The sequence below is a fragment of the Bubalus bubalis genome, chromosome 2, assembly GCF_019923935.1.
Source record: "Bubalus bubalis isolate 160015118507 breed Murrah chromosome 2, NDDB_SH_1, whole genome shotgun sequence".
Lineage (NCBI taxonomy): Eukaryota > Metazoa > Chordata > Mammalia > Artiodactyla > Bovidae > Bubalus > Bubalus bubalis.
This window is the reverse complement of record NC_059158.1, coordinates 108184402-108200535: the sequence shown is the minus strand read 5'-3', so window position 1 is coordinate 108200535 and position 16134 is coordinate 108184402. Positions and strand designations below refer to the sequence as shown.

The 16134-nt window shown below is 35.0% G+C and overlaps 1 protein-coding gene across 1 annotated transcript in view; it reads right to left on the bottom strand.

Annotated features, from left to right (window-relative positions):
- The window catches only part of LRP1B (LDL receptor related protein 1B), a 2209913-nt gene that overhangs the window by 763391 nt on the left and 1430388 nt on the right, over positions 1–16134 (bottom strand). The gene's annotated exons all lie outside the window — the stretch shown is intronic.

The following is a 16134-nucleotide window of genomic DNA, read 5'->3' as shown; positions in this document are numbered from 1 at the left end:
TATTAAAATGATCTATAAATGTTTTTTATTCCTTGAATTTTTACACACCTGCTTCTGACTTTAAAATAGAAGAATTGCTGTAATTACGAGACAGAATATGAGATTTTCTGTTTTAGTGTAGTTTAAACTGACAATTCAAACTTTAGAAATATTGTCATAGAAATTGGTAAGTGAATAAAACTAGCTCTGTCACTTTTAGCTCATCACATGACTCTAGATTCATAAAGGAGAGAGAACCAACAAAAGACAATTTCTATGAAGATAATTACTGGGCTTATAATTAGGAAGATGGAGGCTTTCTAGAAAACCCAAGAAAATCATATATATATAACTTTTCCCTCACTAATTTTTTAATCCTGGACCAGACCTGGAAGAAAGAGAAGCTTTGAAAACAGATATGAAATTAAAGTTTTATATTTTTGTACATAAAAAAGAATGTTTTAATACTCAAAAGTTACTAAAATTACCATTTGGAAAAGTATCAAGTCCTCTACTGTTGGACATACTGATATGTGTTAGACATGAATTCTGCTTTATGAATATACATTTTGAGGGAGGGACCCAGGCTCAGTAAGATTTCTCCTGTTTCCATGTTACTGTCAACCTTTTATGCTTTTTTTTAGGGAACCTTTTTACTATCCCAAGTCTATACATGTTTCTGAATGTGAGCTATTATAATCACTCCTGGCCACAATGGTTGGCCTAAGAGGTGGATATAAGATCTAAGTCAGGAAGATGGGTTTTTAAACTTCCAGAGAAGTTTTCAAGTTGAGGAGAAAGAGTTTCTTTAGTATTGCCCGTTCATGTCCTTGTACTTTAAGTCTACTTGCAGTACTGTAGGAGAAGAGAAAAAACCCTCAGAAACGGAAACTGATGACCAGGAGAAAAGCCATATCCTAAGGACATTCAAACCCATAGTTCCAGTTTTCCCTAAGCCCACCTCCTTTCTTCAAATCCCCTGGGCAAACACACTTAACTCTATTGCACTTCATTTGAACTGGATTTTTGTCAAATGTAACCAGGTATATTGTTCTTATTATGTATGTGTTAGTTGCTCAGTCATGTCCAACTCTTTGTGAGCCCATGGACTGTAGCAAGCCAGGCTCCTCTGTCAAAAGGGTTTTCCAGACAAGAATATTTGAGTGGATTGCCATTTCCTTCTCCAGGGGATCTCCAAACCCTGGGATCGAACCTGGGTCTCCCACCCAGCAGGCAGATTCTTTATCATCTGAGTCACCTGGGAAGTCACTTTGGCTTCTTATTGATCTCATTTCCTCAGAGATGTCTTCCCTGATCAGTTACCTAATAAAATCACATCTTCGTTATTCTATTTCACTATAGCCTGTTTATTCTCTTTAGAGTACAATTTAAAATCAGTATTTCCCTGTTTGCTATTGCCCTTACTCACTGGATTATAAACTCTCTTAAACAAGGATCTTGTCAGTCTCACTCATTATGCTGTCCCTAACATCTAGTATCAGGTAAGATATAATACACACCAGGTCTCAGACTAGAAGGTGAGGGCCACCCTTTATGTAGGAGAGTCACTGGTGATTTTTTTCACTGGAGATGAATCTACTTTAGGGAGCTCTGCACAGCACATTAAAAATATGTGTTTGGGTGATTAAATGCGGAGAGACATGAATTTATCTTAAGAGACTATCTGACAGCGAGCATGGGAGAGAACTGCCACAATCAGCAGAACCTAATCTGCTGATCACAATCAGCCTACCTGACCTGACGCTGATCATACAGTATAAGCAAGACCAGCCAAGACCATACGAACAGTCCAGAAGTCCTGAAAACTTGTGAGCAAAAGTTATGTATTTGATTATGATCACAGAAGTTTTATGGTTATTTATTGCACAGTATTGTGATGTTTATTGAAGAACATTACTATGATAATATCTAAATGATACAAGATAACAAAAGTGCAAAATAATTAGTTCCAGATAGGTCCCAATAGAACAAATACTTTTAAAATCTAGAATTTAGTATTTTTAAAATAAAAAAAAAATGGTTGTTTTGTATCAATAAACCTTGCTTGATAACCTGCTTTGGCTATGAAACAAGTGTTAGCCTAGAAACATTCTTTATCTCTTCAAGAATTAAATTTCCTTATCTGTAAAATGAGTTCACAATAATCACCTTTCAATATAACTTAAACTGCTGCTATCAGAATCCAATTAGATGAAGTATGGAAATTAGCTCAGTTGGCAAATAATCTGCCTGCAATGCAAGAGACCCTGGTTTGATTCCTGAGTCGAGAAGATCCACTGGAGAAGGCATAGGCTACCCGCTCCAGTATTCTTGGGCTTCCTTTGTGGCTCAGCTGGTAAAGAATCTGTCTGCAATGCAGGAGACCTAGGTTCAATCCCTGGGTTGGGAAGATCCCATGAAGAAGGAAAAGGCTACCTACTCCAATATTCTGGCCTGGAGAATTCCATGGACTGCATAGTCCATGGGGCCGCAAAGAGTTGGACACGACTGAGCAACTTTCACTTTACTTCACTTCATGCAAGTTTGCTTTATAAGCTGACAATCATCACAGTAAATACAAATGTAGGCAAACTGTGATGTAGTCAAAAGTAATAAACTTGGAGTCAGAAGCTGATGGTTTAAGACAGAGTTCTGTTGTTAACAAGCTGTATGAATATGAGAAATTTACTAAGACTCACGGATCCTCAATAGTTTTTGAAAAAAAAAAAGTAAAGTATATAACATACTGAGTTATCAGGATAATTGAGAATTAAAAGTGTAAATATTTAATATCTTAATAAATATTTAATAATTACTATGATTAATTACTATTATTAAGTTTTAGAGATCAAAGAAATAAGCAAAACAGATACTGAGTAAGAGAAAAGGCAGGGTGATAACACTTTAAAAACAGTCAGATATTTCCTAGCACATGCTGAAGCTAGGGGCATTACAACTCTGAAGAACCTTTCCTTCCTGTGGTTTATAGTCTTAGTTAAGCAGTAAATTATAGTGCAGCAACTGCTTGTGAGAGAAGTTTATATTGAATACTGTTAAAGGACATGCAGTTTTTAAATCACAGAATGGCTGCTTCAACAAAGTATCTACTTTTGTTTTTTATACATAAATACATGTGTGTAATCTAATCATAATCTAAAATCTAGCATCATGTTTAAAGGAGAATCTCTGAAAGCAATCCCACTAAAGTGAGGTAAAAGATCAGGATGTCCACTAATGTTTCATCTTTCTGAAAGTTTTAAATGATGTAGACAAGTGAGAACATGTGTACATGTTCAGTAGCACAGTCACGTCTGACTCTTTGCAACCCTATGTACTGTAGCTGGCCAGATTCCTCTGTCCATGGGATTTTCCCGGCAAGAATACTAGAGTGAGTTTCCATTTCCTCCTCCAAAGGGATCTTCCTGACCCAGGGATCAAACTGTCATCTCCTGCATCTCCTGAACTGCGGGCGGATTCTTTACTTCTGAGCCACCAGGAAGCCCCAGGAGAGAAAAAGAAGCAGCAAAAAGTGGAAAGGAGGTGCTAAAAATAAACTACTATTTACAAGTTAAAAAAAAAATGATACTTGGAAAATTTAGGATAATCAACTGACGAAATTACAACAGAAGAGAAAGAGAATTCAGTAACAAAGGTTCGGGACAAAATTTTTGAAAAAATCACTAGCCTTCCTAAAAATGATAGCAGCTAACCCAAATTACCCTGATAGATCAGTTGGTAGAATCCACCTGCAATGCAGGAGACCCCAGTTTGATCCGTGGGTCGAGAAGATCCCTTGGAGAAGGGATATGCTACCCAATCCAGTATTGTTCTTCCCTTGTGGCTCAGCTGGTAAAGAATCCACTTGCAATGTGGGAGACCTGGGTTCAATCCCTGGGTTGGGAAGATCCCTTGGAGAAGGGGAAGGCTACCCACTCCAGTATTCTGGCCTGGAGAATTCCATGGACTGTGTAGTCCATGGATTTGCAAAGAGTCGGACATGACTGAGCGACTTTCACTTTCACTTTCAAGCCAAATTTTAAAAAAACAAAATGAAAAAACAAATGCACATTAGCAACAAAAAAAAGGGTAAAAAAATAAAATACAAACGGGAATAAAAATATTAAGAAATATTTAGAGTACATAAAGACATTTAATGACTTTAAAACAGGAACAGTATATAGCTTTATCAGATAGAGACAAACAAATAAACAATTCCCCAAAGATTTGCATCTGCATGAATTAATTCATAAATTTACTATAATGTTGCTTATTCAACTTATATGCAAAGTACATCATGTGAAATGCTGGGCTGGATGACTCACAAGCTGGAATCAAGATTGTAGGAGAAATATCAATAATCAGATATGCAGATGATACCACCCTAGTGGCAGAAAGTGAAAAGGAACTAAAGAGCCTTTTGATGAAGGTGAAACAGGAGAGTGAAAAAGCTGACTTAAAACTCAACATTCAAAAAAATTAGATCAAGGCATTGGGCCCCATCACTTCATGGCAAATAGATGGGGAAATAATGGAAACAGTGACAGACTTTAATTTCTTGAGCTCCAAAATCACCACAGATGGTGACTTCAGCCATGAAATTAAAAGACACCTGCTTCTTTGAAGAAAAGCAATGACTAACCTAGACAGTGTATTAAAAAGCAGAAGTATCACTTTGTTAATAAAGGTCGTATAGTCAAAGCCATGTTTTTCCCAGTAGTCATGTATGGATGTGAGAGTTGGACAATTAAAAAAAGGCGGAGCACTGAAGAATTGATGTCTTCAAACTGTGGTGCTGGAGAAGACGCTTGAGAGTCCTTTGGACAGCAAGGAGATTAAATCAAGTCAATCCTGAAGGAAATCAACCTTGAATATTCATTGGAAGTACTGATACTGAAGCTCCAATACTTTGACCACCTGATGTGAAGAGTCGACTCATTGGAAAAGACCCTGATGCTGGGCAAGATTGAGGGCTAGAGAAGAAGAGGGTGGCAGAGGATGAGATGGTTAGATAGCATCACTGACTCAATGGACACGAGTTTGAGCAAACACTGGGAGATAGTGAAGGATAGGGAAGCCTGGTGTGCTGCAGTCCATGGGGTCCCAAAGAGTTGGACATGATAGTGAAGGAATAACAACAAATGATGCAACAAAATTAAAAATTTCATTCTTTGAAATAATACTAGATAATTCTAAAGATTATTTTCAAAATTGGGCTTCAACAGGAAACTGCATCCTGTTAATTCAAGGGAAATATATAAAAATGAATAAGTCCAACAGGCATGAAAAAATATTATTATTTTAATATAAAATACTTTGGCAATGACCCATAACTGACGAGAAGGCATAGAAATATGATAGCTTTGGGGTCAATAATAGGGAAAATGGGGTCACAAAGAGTCTGACACTACTGAACAACTGGAGTGAACTAGGAAAAAATTACATTGGAAAATTTTCTGACTTAAAAAATAATTCCCAAGTGACTTAACATATTTAAAATGATAAATAAAAGTATAAAAAATAGAAGTAAATATAGAAGCATTATTTTTAGTATGCTAGACTGGGAAAAGTCTTTCTGAGCATAATGCAAATCACAGATGACCTAAAGAAGGATGTTTAATGTATATTGAAGAAATTGTAGGAGAAAAACAGGTAAAAAAGTCAAAAGACAAATGGCAAACTAGGCAAAATATCTACATTATAATAAAGGCTAAATTATTTAAAATATATGAGCTCCTACATATTGACAATAGAAAATATTCATATGAATAAGGCATAAAGGACATTAAAAAGAAAATTCATAGAAGGAAAATATAAACAAGGTCAAAATATTAAAAATATTCAATACTCTTATAAAATGATAAATGGATTTTAAAACTGAAAATTTTTGATTAGACACTGTACTGGTTAAAGTGTAGACAAAAGGCCATCTGATATACTGATAATGGAAGTATAAGCCCTATACAGTGCTACTGGACAATATTCATCAAAAGTTTAAGCATATTTTCACCCCTTGATAATTAAATCCATTTATAAAAATAGAATTATACATATAAACATTTGTAGATGAGGACAGAAATCCTTTGCAATATCATTTATGGTAGCAAATGATTAGGCAACATAAATATTCACCAATAGATGGCTGGATAAATAATATATGATCTAGTCACAAAGTATAATAGTATAAGGTCATATTAATGAATATGATTAATATGCATATGTTAATATGCAATAGTTTCTAATATTTTGTAAGTAGAAAATGGTAAGATGTGAATCAGATATGCATCAGATACTACCATTTGAGTTAAAAAATAAAAAAAAAATTTTATAGACCTATATGTAGGTAAATCACAGAATACATTATGAGAGATTAATGAAGTAATGTTGTTACTTCTGCCACAGGAAGGATGATGAGCTCAGAGTAGGAAGAAAACTATTTCTTATCTAATTCTGCACAGATTCAATTTTTGGCATTGGGATTTATTTCCTATTAAAACTATTTTATGAATGAAAATTTTAACTAGTAATAGAAGGAATTGTTATATCCAGCCAGCTTCTAAGAAATATTCATAAATGAAACAAGAATTGTTTGGGTATGACATATATGCTTTTCCCCTCAGGAGAACTCATATTTAAGATAGCATTTACTGCTCTTGGGCTTCCCTAGTAGCTCAGCTGGTAAAGAATCTATCTGCAATGCAGGAAACCCTGGTTTGATTCCTGGGTCAGGCAGATCCTCTGGAGAAGGGATAAGGTACCAACTCCAGTATTCTTTGGCTTCCCTGGTGGCTCAGATGGTAAAGAATCCACCTGCAATGTGGAAGATCTGGGTTTGATCCCTGGGTTGGGAATATCTCCTAGAGGAGGGCATGGCAACCTACTCAGTATTCTTGCCTGGAGAATACCCATGGACAGAGGAGCCTGGCAGTCTACAGTCCATGGGGTCACAAAGAGTTGGACACAATTTAGTGACTAAGCACACACAAATAGGGAATTAAAAAAAATAGAAATATTATGACATCAAATGTGTAGATTAAAAAGCATGAGCTATTAAAAATTAATGAGATAAGAATAATTCCAAAATGATGGAGTAAGGACTTCTAAAAGTCCTGTCCTCCATTAGAAACAATAAAAATACTAGCAAAATGGTCATTTTCCCTAAACTCTAGAAATTAACCAAAGTCTAGTAATAACCAGTGTTATTAAGAAAAAAATGCTGAATATCAGTAAGAACAGCAAACTTTGTGGCATTTTAATAAACACCAATCCTAATTACTCAGTCATTAAAAAGAATGAAATGAATGCCATTTGCAGGAACTTGAATGGGCCTAGGGATTATCATACTAAGTGAAGTAAATAAGACAGAGAAAGACAATTATCATGTGATAATTGTCTACATGAGTTTGGGTAAACTCCGGGAGTTGGTGATGGACAGGGAGGCCTGGTATGCTGCCGTTCATGGAGTTGCAAAGAGTTGGACACGACTGAGAGACCGAACTGAACCTGTACTGATAATCTACATGTAAAATATTAAAAAAAATATTCAAATAAAATTATTTATAAAGCAGAAACAGACTCATAGAGAATGAACTTATGGTTACCAGCAGGGAAGGGTGGCTGGGAGGGATAGATTGGGAGTTTGGGATTGATATGTACATCAGTTCAGTTCAGTTCAGTTGCATACTACTATATTTAAAATAGATAACCAAGGACCTCTTCCATTTTTATGTAATGTCCAGAATAGGCAAATCTACAGAGACAGAAAATAAACTAGTGGTTGCCAGAGTCACATGTAGGGGTTTATGGGGAGTGATTTCTAATGTCTGTGGGGTTTGTTGAGGGCGATTAAAATACTCTAAAATTAGACAGTGGTAATCCCAGGAACGGCGGAGCCTGGTGGGCTGCCGTCTATGGGGTCGCACAGAGTCAGACACGACTGAAGCGACTTAGCAGCAGCAGCAGCAGCAGCAACAGTTGTATTACTCTCTAAATACACTATAGAGCACTGAATTGTGTATCTCAATTTATCTGTCATAAGAAAAAAGAAATATGGTAATAAGTGTAGAAATTTATAAAAAGTAAAGAACTGTACATATACTATTTTTAGTCACTGTTAACTAAAAATCATGTATTTTTACCTCATTTGATTACTCTGTATAACTAAACTCAACTCTGAAAATTTTTCTATCTACATAAGGAAAGACAATATAGCATTCTGAGAGTTTAACGCTTTTCTTCTTTGTATATTTACGCTAGTTGACTAGCATATTCAAACACACAAAAAATAACATTTCAACTCAATAATTCAGAAAATATAAAAAGAATTAACTCACAGGAACTAGGAAGAATATAATCAATAAAACTATAGAAATTGATAAAATAGAGAAAAACAGATGATCAAAAAATACTTGTTTGGATTTGTTGTTACTATTTCCTCTTTGAGAGAATAATGAAATCTGAAATAAATAACCCAGTATGCCATTTTACATACTACTGGGAAATTATAAATACTAGTTTTAAAAATTATAGGTCTCACAATGGTCTTTTCTTTAATGAAAACAAACAAAAACTCTATATAAAACATTTAACAATAAAACACAATTAATAAATTTTAGGTGATTCAGTTTTGATGTAGATATATAAAATTCTTTTGAGGCAAACTTGATTTGAAATGAGTATCAACAAATGGTGAAACAGTCATCATTTTTACAGTCTTCTAACAATTTTTTTTTCCAGTATACTAGCTCCTGTCTAGTAAGTGACTGAATTTAACAGCTCAGGCCAGTACATCACACTCTACAAAGAAGTGGCTTGGAATTTTTCTACTTTAGCATATTATGTGATTATATACACACCAAAAAAATAAGGTTACAGTTTATATTTTATAGTAATTAATTTCATGTTTATAAACATATTACATCAGAAGTAGCTTTTTAAAAATGTTCAAAATATTGTAATTTTCTATCTGTAATTCTCTTTTCTTGGATTTTCTTTTATTTCCATTTCAGGTTTGCACAATAATTTTTACAAAATAGGATATGAAAGCAATAGATGACTTGTCTAAGGAAAAGAGTCCCTCTATAGTCCTCTTAGGCTAAATTGTGATTATAACTCTACAGCTAGCAATTCTATATGAATAGCTCCTAATTCTTTTCCATATATATAATATTAAACACAAAATGATATTATAGTTATAGTGTTTTCTCTCCTATTCAGAATTTTTACTGTCTTCTCTGCTCTCATATATAAGAATTTATTTGGATTTCTCTCTTCCCATATCAGATACATTTCTTTTACACAGTAGAGACTCACCAAGTAATAAATGGTTTATCATTTCTCTAGCTCAATATATATTACTCCTACCGTTTTTCCATTAATTCAGCCCTAGTTATGCTAGGAAGGAATGATAGTCCAGCATTACTGAAGTGTGATACATATGAAGGCAGAGGATAGAATCTATAGAATGAAGGGTAGAATAGACTTTTAAGTGGCAAGAATCTGCATTTGATGTCTGTTTGTATATATGAAAGAGAAAGTCAGAGACCAAGAGAGAGGGAGAGCATGAGCGCAGGGCTCCCCTGCGCTAGTGGTCTAGTGGTTGAGAATCTGCCTGCCAATGCAGGGGACATGGGTTTGATCCCTGCTCCAGGAAGATTCCACATGCAGCAGAACAACTAATCCTGTACATCACAACTACTGAGCCTGTGCTCTAGAGTCTGGGAGCCACAACTACTGAAGCCTGCACACCTTAGAACTTGTGCTCCACAACAAGATAAGCTACAGTAATGAGAAGCTCATGCATCGCACCTAGAGAGTAGGCTCTGCTCTCTACAACTAGAGAAAGCCCATGCTCAGCAATGAAGACTGAGCACAGCCAAAAATAAAGAAATCTTAAAAAAAAAAACAAAAAAAAAACTTGTGTAAACCATTAAAAACAAAATAGCTTGACCATAAATGCACTGGGGTAAGGGATTGTACGACATGGCCCAGGGCCTCTTGCTTGGTCTCATTTAATAAATATTTGTGATTACATAAGTAAATGAATGAATGATTATCAGAATCAATGAATAAATAGCTAGCCCAGAAGACACTGAGTATGGAGGTGATAAAAATAATTACTGAAAGAAGAAAAGAAATGGAGTAAAGAAAGAAGTGAATGAGAAAGGAGAACGATAAAGTGGAATTGGTTAACAAAGGTCAGTGTGAATGAAATTAATAGATGGATAACTGAATGGAGATGCTTGAAATGTCTAAAGTTCATAACAGATGGCTAATTTCTCTGAATCAATAAGGGAAGGCAATAATGTTAACAGGATAATAACCAAAGTAAATGGAGAGATGCAAAAGACTAACAGGTATATAGAGAAATGCCCAAATTCATATATAAATAATAAGAAAAAATACCAACTAAAGCAATGAAAAATATCATTCTACTCTTAACTCCTATATATTGGGGAAAAATATTAGAATGTTTGATAATTTTGAGCTGGCAAGGATGTGGGAACTTTGGACATGTATTGTTGGTGTACATGGAGTCTGTTCAGTCACTCTGAAGAATAACTGTTTCTACTTATTCATGGTAAATATAAGTACATCCCATGCACTGGGTGTTTTAGTCTTGAAAATTTTCAAGCAGATTTATAAAACTATAGATAAATCTATGTCTATGGCAGTGGTATTTGTGTAAAGATTGGGGATGATTTGAGTGGACCTATGTGATAGAATGGATAAACAGAAACTGGTATTACATGTCACATGATTATACACAGTGGTTAGAACGAACATACCAATTGTACTCAGTACAAATGGTAAAAACATAGTAAAAATATATTGGTATTTTAAGTAATAAAGGGCATTTTTATATTCAATTAGCATTTACTACACAATTTTCATAAATTTCAAAAGAAGTATAAAATAATTTGATTTAATCTCTGCTTTGAAAAAAAAGTTTAGGTGTAAGTAATAGAAATAAGCTTATGAAACAGACTATTCAAAGACATTATGGGAATTTGAGGGCACATCGTAAATAGAGATGAACTGAATCTTCAGAACAGCTTGTAAAAGTTCCTGGAGTCATGAGTAATGAAGTCCAAAAGCTCTTCTCTAGCATCTCTTTACCACAGGCTCTGAGTAAATGAAGTAATCTTAAATCACTACAGATGGTGACTGTAGCCATGAAATTAACAGATGCTTACTCCTTGGAAGGAAAGTTATGACCAACCTAGATAGCATATTCAAAAGCAGAGACATTACTTTGCCAACAAAGGTTCGTCTAGTCTAGGCTTTGGTTTTTCCAGTGGTCATGTATGGATGTGAGAGTTGGACTGTGAAGAAGGCTGAGCGCCGAAGAATTGATGCTTTTGAACTGTGGTGTTGGAGAAGACTCTTGAGAGTCCCGTGGACTGCAAGGAGATCCAACCAGTCCATTCTGAAGGAGATCAGCCCTGGGATTTCTTTGGAAGGAATGATGCTAAAGCTGAAACTCCAGTACTTTGGCCACCTCATGCAAAGAGTCGACTCATTGGAAAAGACTCTGATGCTGGGAGGGGTTGGGGGCAGAAGGAGAAGGGGACGACAGAGGATGAGATGGCTGGATGGCATCACTGACTCGATGGACGTGAGTCTCGGTGAACTCCAGGAGTTGGTGATGGACAGGGAGGCCTGGCGTGCTGCGATTCATGGGGTCGCAAAGAGTCAGACACGACTGAGCGACTGATCTGATCTGATCTGATCTGGTCTTAGTTTCAATAGGTACACATATTTTATTACGTATCTACAAATAAATTACCTACAACATTTTAGATACTTGATAAATGGAAGCTATGAACAATGTTATAATTAACTTCCAGAAATGATTCATATGGATTTGTGGATTAACATAGGTACACTACTATATATAATATAAAATAGACAAACAATAAGGGCCTACTGTATAGCACAGGGAACTATACTCAATATTTTCTAATAACTTACAAGGGAAAATAATATGAAAAATAATATAGATAAAATTTAACCACTTTTTTGTTCACCTGAAACTAATACATTGTAAATCAACTATACTTCCATAGAAAAATAAATAAAAAGAAAAAAAAAAAAAAGACCAGAAGGAAAGAAAGAAAGAAATGATTTACAGAGGAGAGAGATGTGAATAGAGTATTGGATTCAATAGAGTATAAGATTTTCAGAGAGAATGCAGAAGATATTATCATACTTGACAGTCACAGGTGACAATCAGCAGTGTACCTCCTTAAAAAACTGGAAATAGAACTGCCTTATGATCCAGCAATCCCACTGCTGGGCATACACACTGAGGAAACCAGAAGGGAAAGAGACATGTGTACCCCAATGTTCATCGCAGCACTGTTTATAATAGCCAGGACATGGAAGCAACCTAGATGTCCATCAGCAGATGAATGGATAAGAAAGCAGTGGTACATATACACAATGGAGTATTACTCAGCCATTAAGAAGAATACATTTGAATCAGTTCTAATGAGGTAGATGAAACTGGAGCCTATTATACAGAGTGAAGTAAGCCAGAAAGAAAAACACCAATACAGTATACTAACGCATATATATGGAATTTAGAAAGATGGTAACAATAACCCTGTGTACGAGACAGCAAAAGAGACACTGATGTATAGAACAGTCTTATGGACTCTGTGGGAGAGGGAGAGGGTGGGAAGATTTGGGAGAATGGCATTAAAACATGTAAAATATCATGTATGAAACGAGTTGCCAGTCCAGGTTCGATGCACGGTACTGGATGCTTGGGGCTAGTGCACTGGGATGACCCAGAGGGATGGTATGGGGAGGGAGGAGGGAGGAGGGTTCAGGATGGGGAACACATGTATACCTGTGGCAGATTCATTTTGATATTTGGCAAAACTAATACAATTATGTAAAGTTTAAAAATAAAATAAAATTAAAAAAATAAATAAATAAAATCACAGATGTAGACTGACAGGCATAAATCTCACTTTATTTAGATAAAGGAATGAATGGCCAGATTATAAATGTCCTCCCTGCACAACCCCACCCCCCCCCAACCCTGCCATCAAATTCATTCTCCTGATCTCTTCACCTTTAATTTCCATAGTTCTCCAAGATAGACCATTGAGTTATAAACATCATTTTATTCTTTACTATGTTCTTATTCACACTAAGTTCTTTCCATTAACTCTCATCTTACAGATTAGATTACCCTCTCCCTTTACAATAAAAACACCATATTTCTTCAACTTTTTATTTTACTTCTCACAAGTTGTAGAACAGTTCAGTTCGGTCGTGTCTGACTCTCTGCAACCCCATGGATGGCAGCACTCCAGGCCTCCCTGTCCATCACCAACTACTGGAGTTTAAAACAGGAGGATGATAAAAATTAGGCAAGAGTGAGTATTGCCATCATCAAGACAATATGTGTAACTCCATGCTGCAGTACAGATACTTTTTTTCTAGAATTAAAGTTTGGGTGCAAAAAAATATTTGGATGCAAATAAATATGTGGGTGCAAAAAAAAAAAAAAAAAAAACAAAAAACCCAAGTTATAAATGGAGCTCCAAATCAACTATAACTCAATAAAAATACAAAATAAATGGAACTCTGAAAAAAATTCAATAAATGGAGCTCCAAATCAACTATAACTCAATAAAACATATAAAATAAAATGTACCTTCAAAAATAACTGTAGAAAGTTTGTGATGGACACAGTGTACTAATAGGTGGTTACTATGTTTATACATTTTTATTTATATCCAAGATCTCTTTTTTTAAAAAAAAATATATAAATTTTAAAATAGAATTTTAAAACTATTTTAGAAAATGTGATTAAAAACAAAGAAACATATTGGTGGGTAAATCTAACCTAATCATGCCGAGAGAAAATAAAAGAGTGATGCTACTATGTTCTTTCTGATGTTATTAGAAACGTGCTGATAATTTGTAAGTAGCCTACCTGCCAAATGGCAAAGAAACCAGAGATAGAAAAGAAATGCAGTTAGTAGTATTCTGGGTTATTATAAGTAAAAATAAAATACTTAGGAAAAAAGTGATTAACAAATTATGTACTGAAGAGGGAATGTATAAGGAGCTGACAAAATAAAGTATTCAAATGCCTAAGAGAAGTGAGGTTTACAGGCATATTAAATAAAAAATAACAATCATAAATAAGTCTTTTGAAAATCATATTGTAGTTAACTAATAAAATGTTAAAAGTGAACCTAGGAAAAAATAGAGTAATGAACTCAGCAATTCAGCCAAGGACAGAGTGCAAAATTTTAGGAAGGAATTATTAGAAAAGAAAGGAGAAAATCATGAGACAACTACAGAGGAAAATTCAAGAGGAAAATAAATGAGTGAGTCATGTTTCTAATTTGAGCCATAAAGAGTATTATTATTTTATTCTTAAAATGTCAAGAAGATTAATCACAGATATTGCATTCAATAAAGAGAACACATTTTAAAAAGAAGCACTCAGCTTAGGAATGATGGAAAAAAGGAACAAAAGAGAGCAAGAAAAAAGAAATTTTACTTTTAAAGCCCAAAGTTAATAGTCAATTCATTTTATTGAACTATGAATTTGCTGTAGGTTTTTCAAAAAGAATTGATGTGAAAAAAAGAATCAATTTTTTTATATGAAAATTGGTTTAAATAAAAAATAAATTTTAATGCCTAACAAAACCTTTATTATCTGCAACAATATAAATGATGACAACGGTATGTAGTATACTGTATATTAGGAAAGTGCTAAATTATTAGCAGGAAAAAATTTCCATACTAATTTTATTTATTTTATTTTTATTTTTAAATTAATTTATTTATTTTAATTGGAGGCTAATTACTTTACAATATTGCAATAGTTTTTGCCAAACATCAACATGAATCAGCCATGGGCACATATGTGTTCCCCATCCAGTACCCCCCTCCCGCCTCCCTCCCCATCCCATCCCCCAGGGTCATCCCAGCGCACCAGCTCTGAGCACCCTGTCTCATGCATTGAACCTGGACTGGCGATCCGCTTCACATATGATAATATACACGTTTTAATGCTACCCTCTCAAATTATCCCACAGATCATTTAGATGATCTCAAATCATCTAAATTCCATATATATGTGTTAGTATATTGTATTGGTGTTTTTCTTTGTGACTTACTTCACTCTGTATCCCATCAGAGTCCTCCCACAGAGAAGGCAGGAGAAGGACTTCCCCACAGAGTCCAAAAGACTGTTCTTTACATCAGTGTCTCTTTTGCTATCTCATATACAGAGTTATTGTTACCATCTTTCTAAATTCCATATATATATGTGTTAGCATATTGTATTGGTGTTTTTCTTTGTGACTTACTTCACTCTGTATAATAGGCTCCAGTTTCATCCACCTCATTAGAACTGATTCAAATGCATTCTTTCTAATGGCTGAGTAATACTCCATTGTGGATATGTACCACAGCTTTCTTATCCATTCGTCTGATGATGGACATCTAGGTTGCTTCCATGTGCTGGCTATTATAAACAGTGCTGCAATGAACATTGGGGTACATGTGTCTCTTTCAATTCTGGTTTCCTCGGTTGTATGCCCAGAAGTGGGATTGCTGGGTCAAATGGCAGTTCTATTTCCAGCTTTTTAAGGAATCTCCACACTGTTCTCCATAGTGTCTGTACTAGTTTGCATTCCCACCCACAGTGTAAGAAAGTTCCTTTTTCTCCTCACCTTCTCCAGCTTTTATTGTTTGTAGACTTTTGGATAGCAGCCATTCTGACTGGCATGAGATGGTACCTCATTGTGGTTTTGATTTGCCTTCCTCTGATAATGAGTGATATTGAGCATCTTTTCATGTGTTTGTTAGCCATCTGATGTCTTCTGTGGAGAAATGTCTCTTTAGTTCTTTGGCCTATTTTGATTGGGTCACTTATTTTTCTGGAATTGAGCTGCAGGAGCTGCTTGTATATTTTTGAGATTAATTCTTTGTCAGTTGCTTTGTTTTCTATCCTTTTCTCCCATTCTGAAGGCTGTTTTTTCACCTTTCTTATAATTTCTTTCATTTCTCAAAAGCTTTTAAGTTTAATTAGGTTCCATTTGTTTATTTTTGCTTTTATTTCCATTACTCTGGGAGGTGGTCATAGAGGATGCTGCTGTGATTTATGTCAGAGACTGTTTT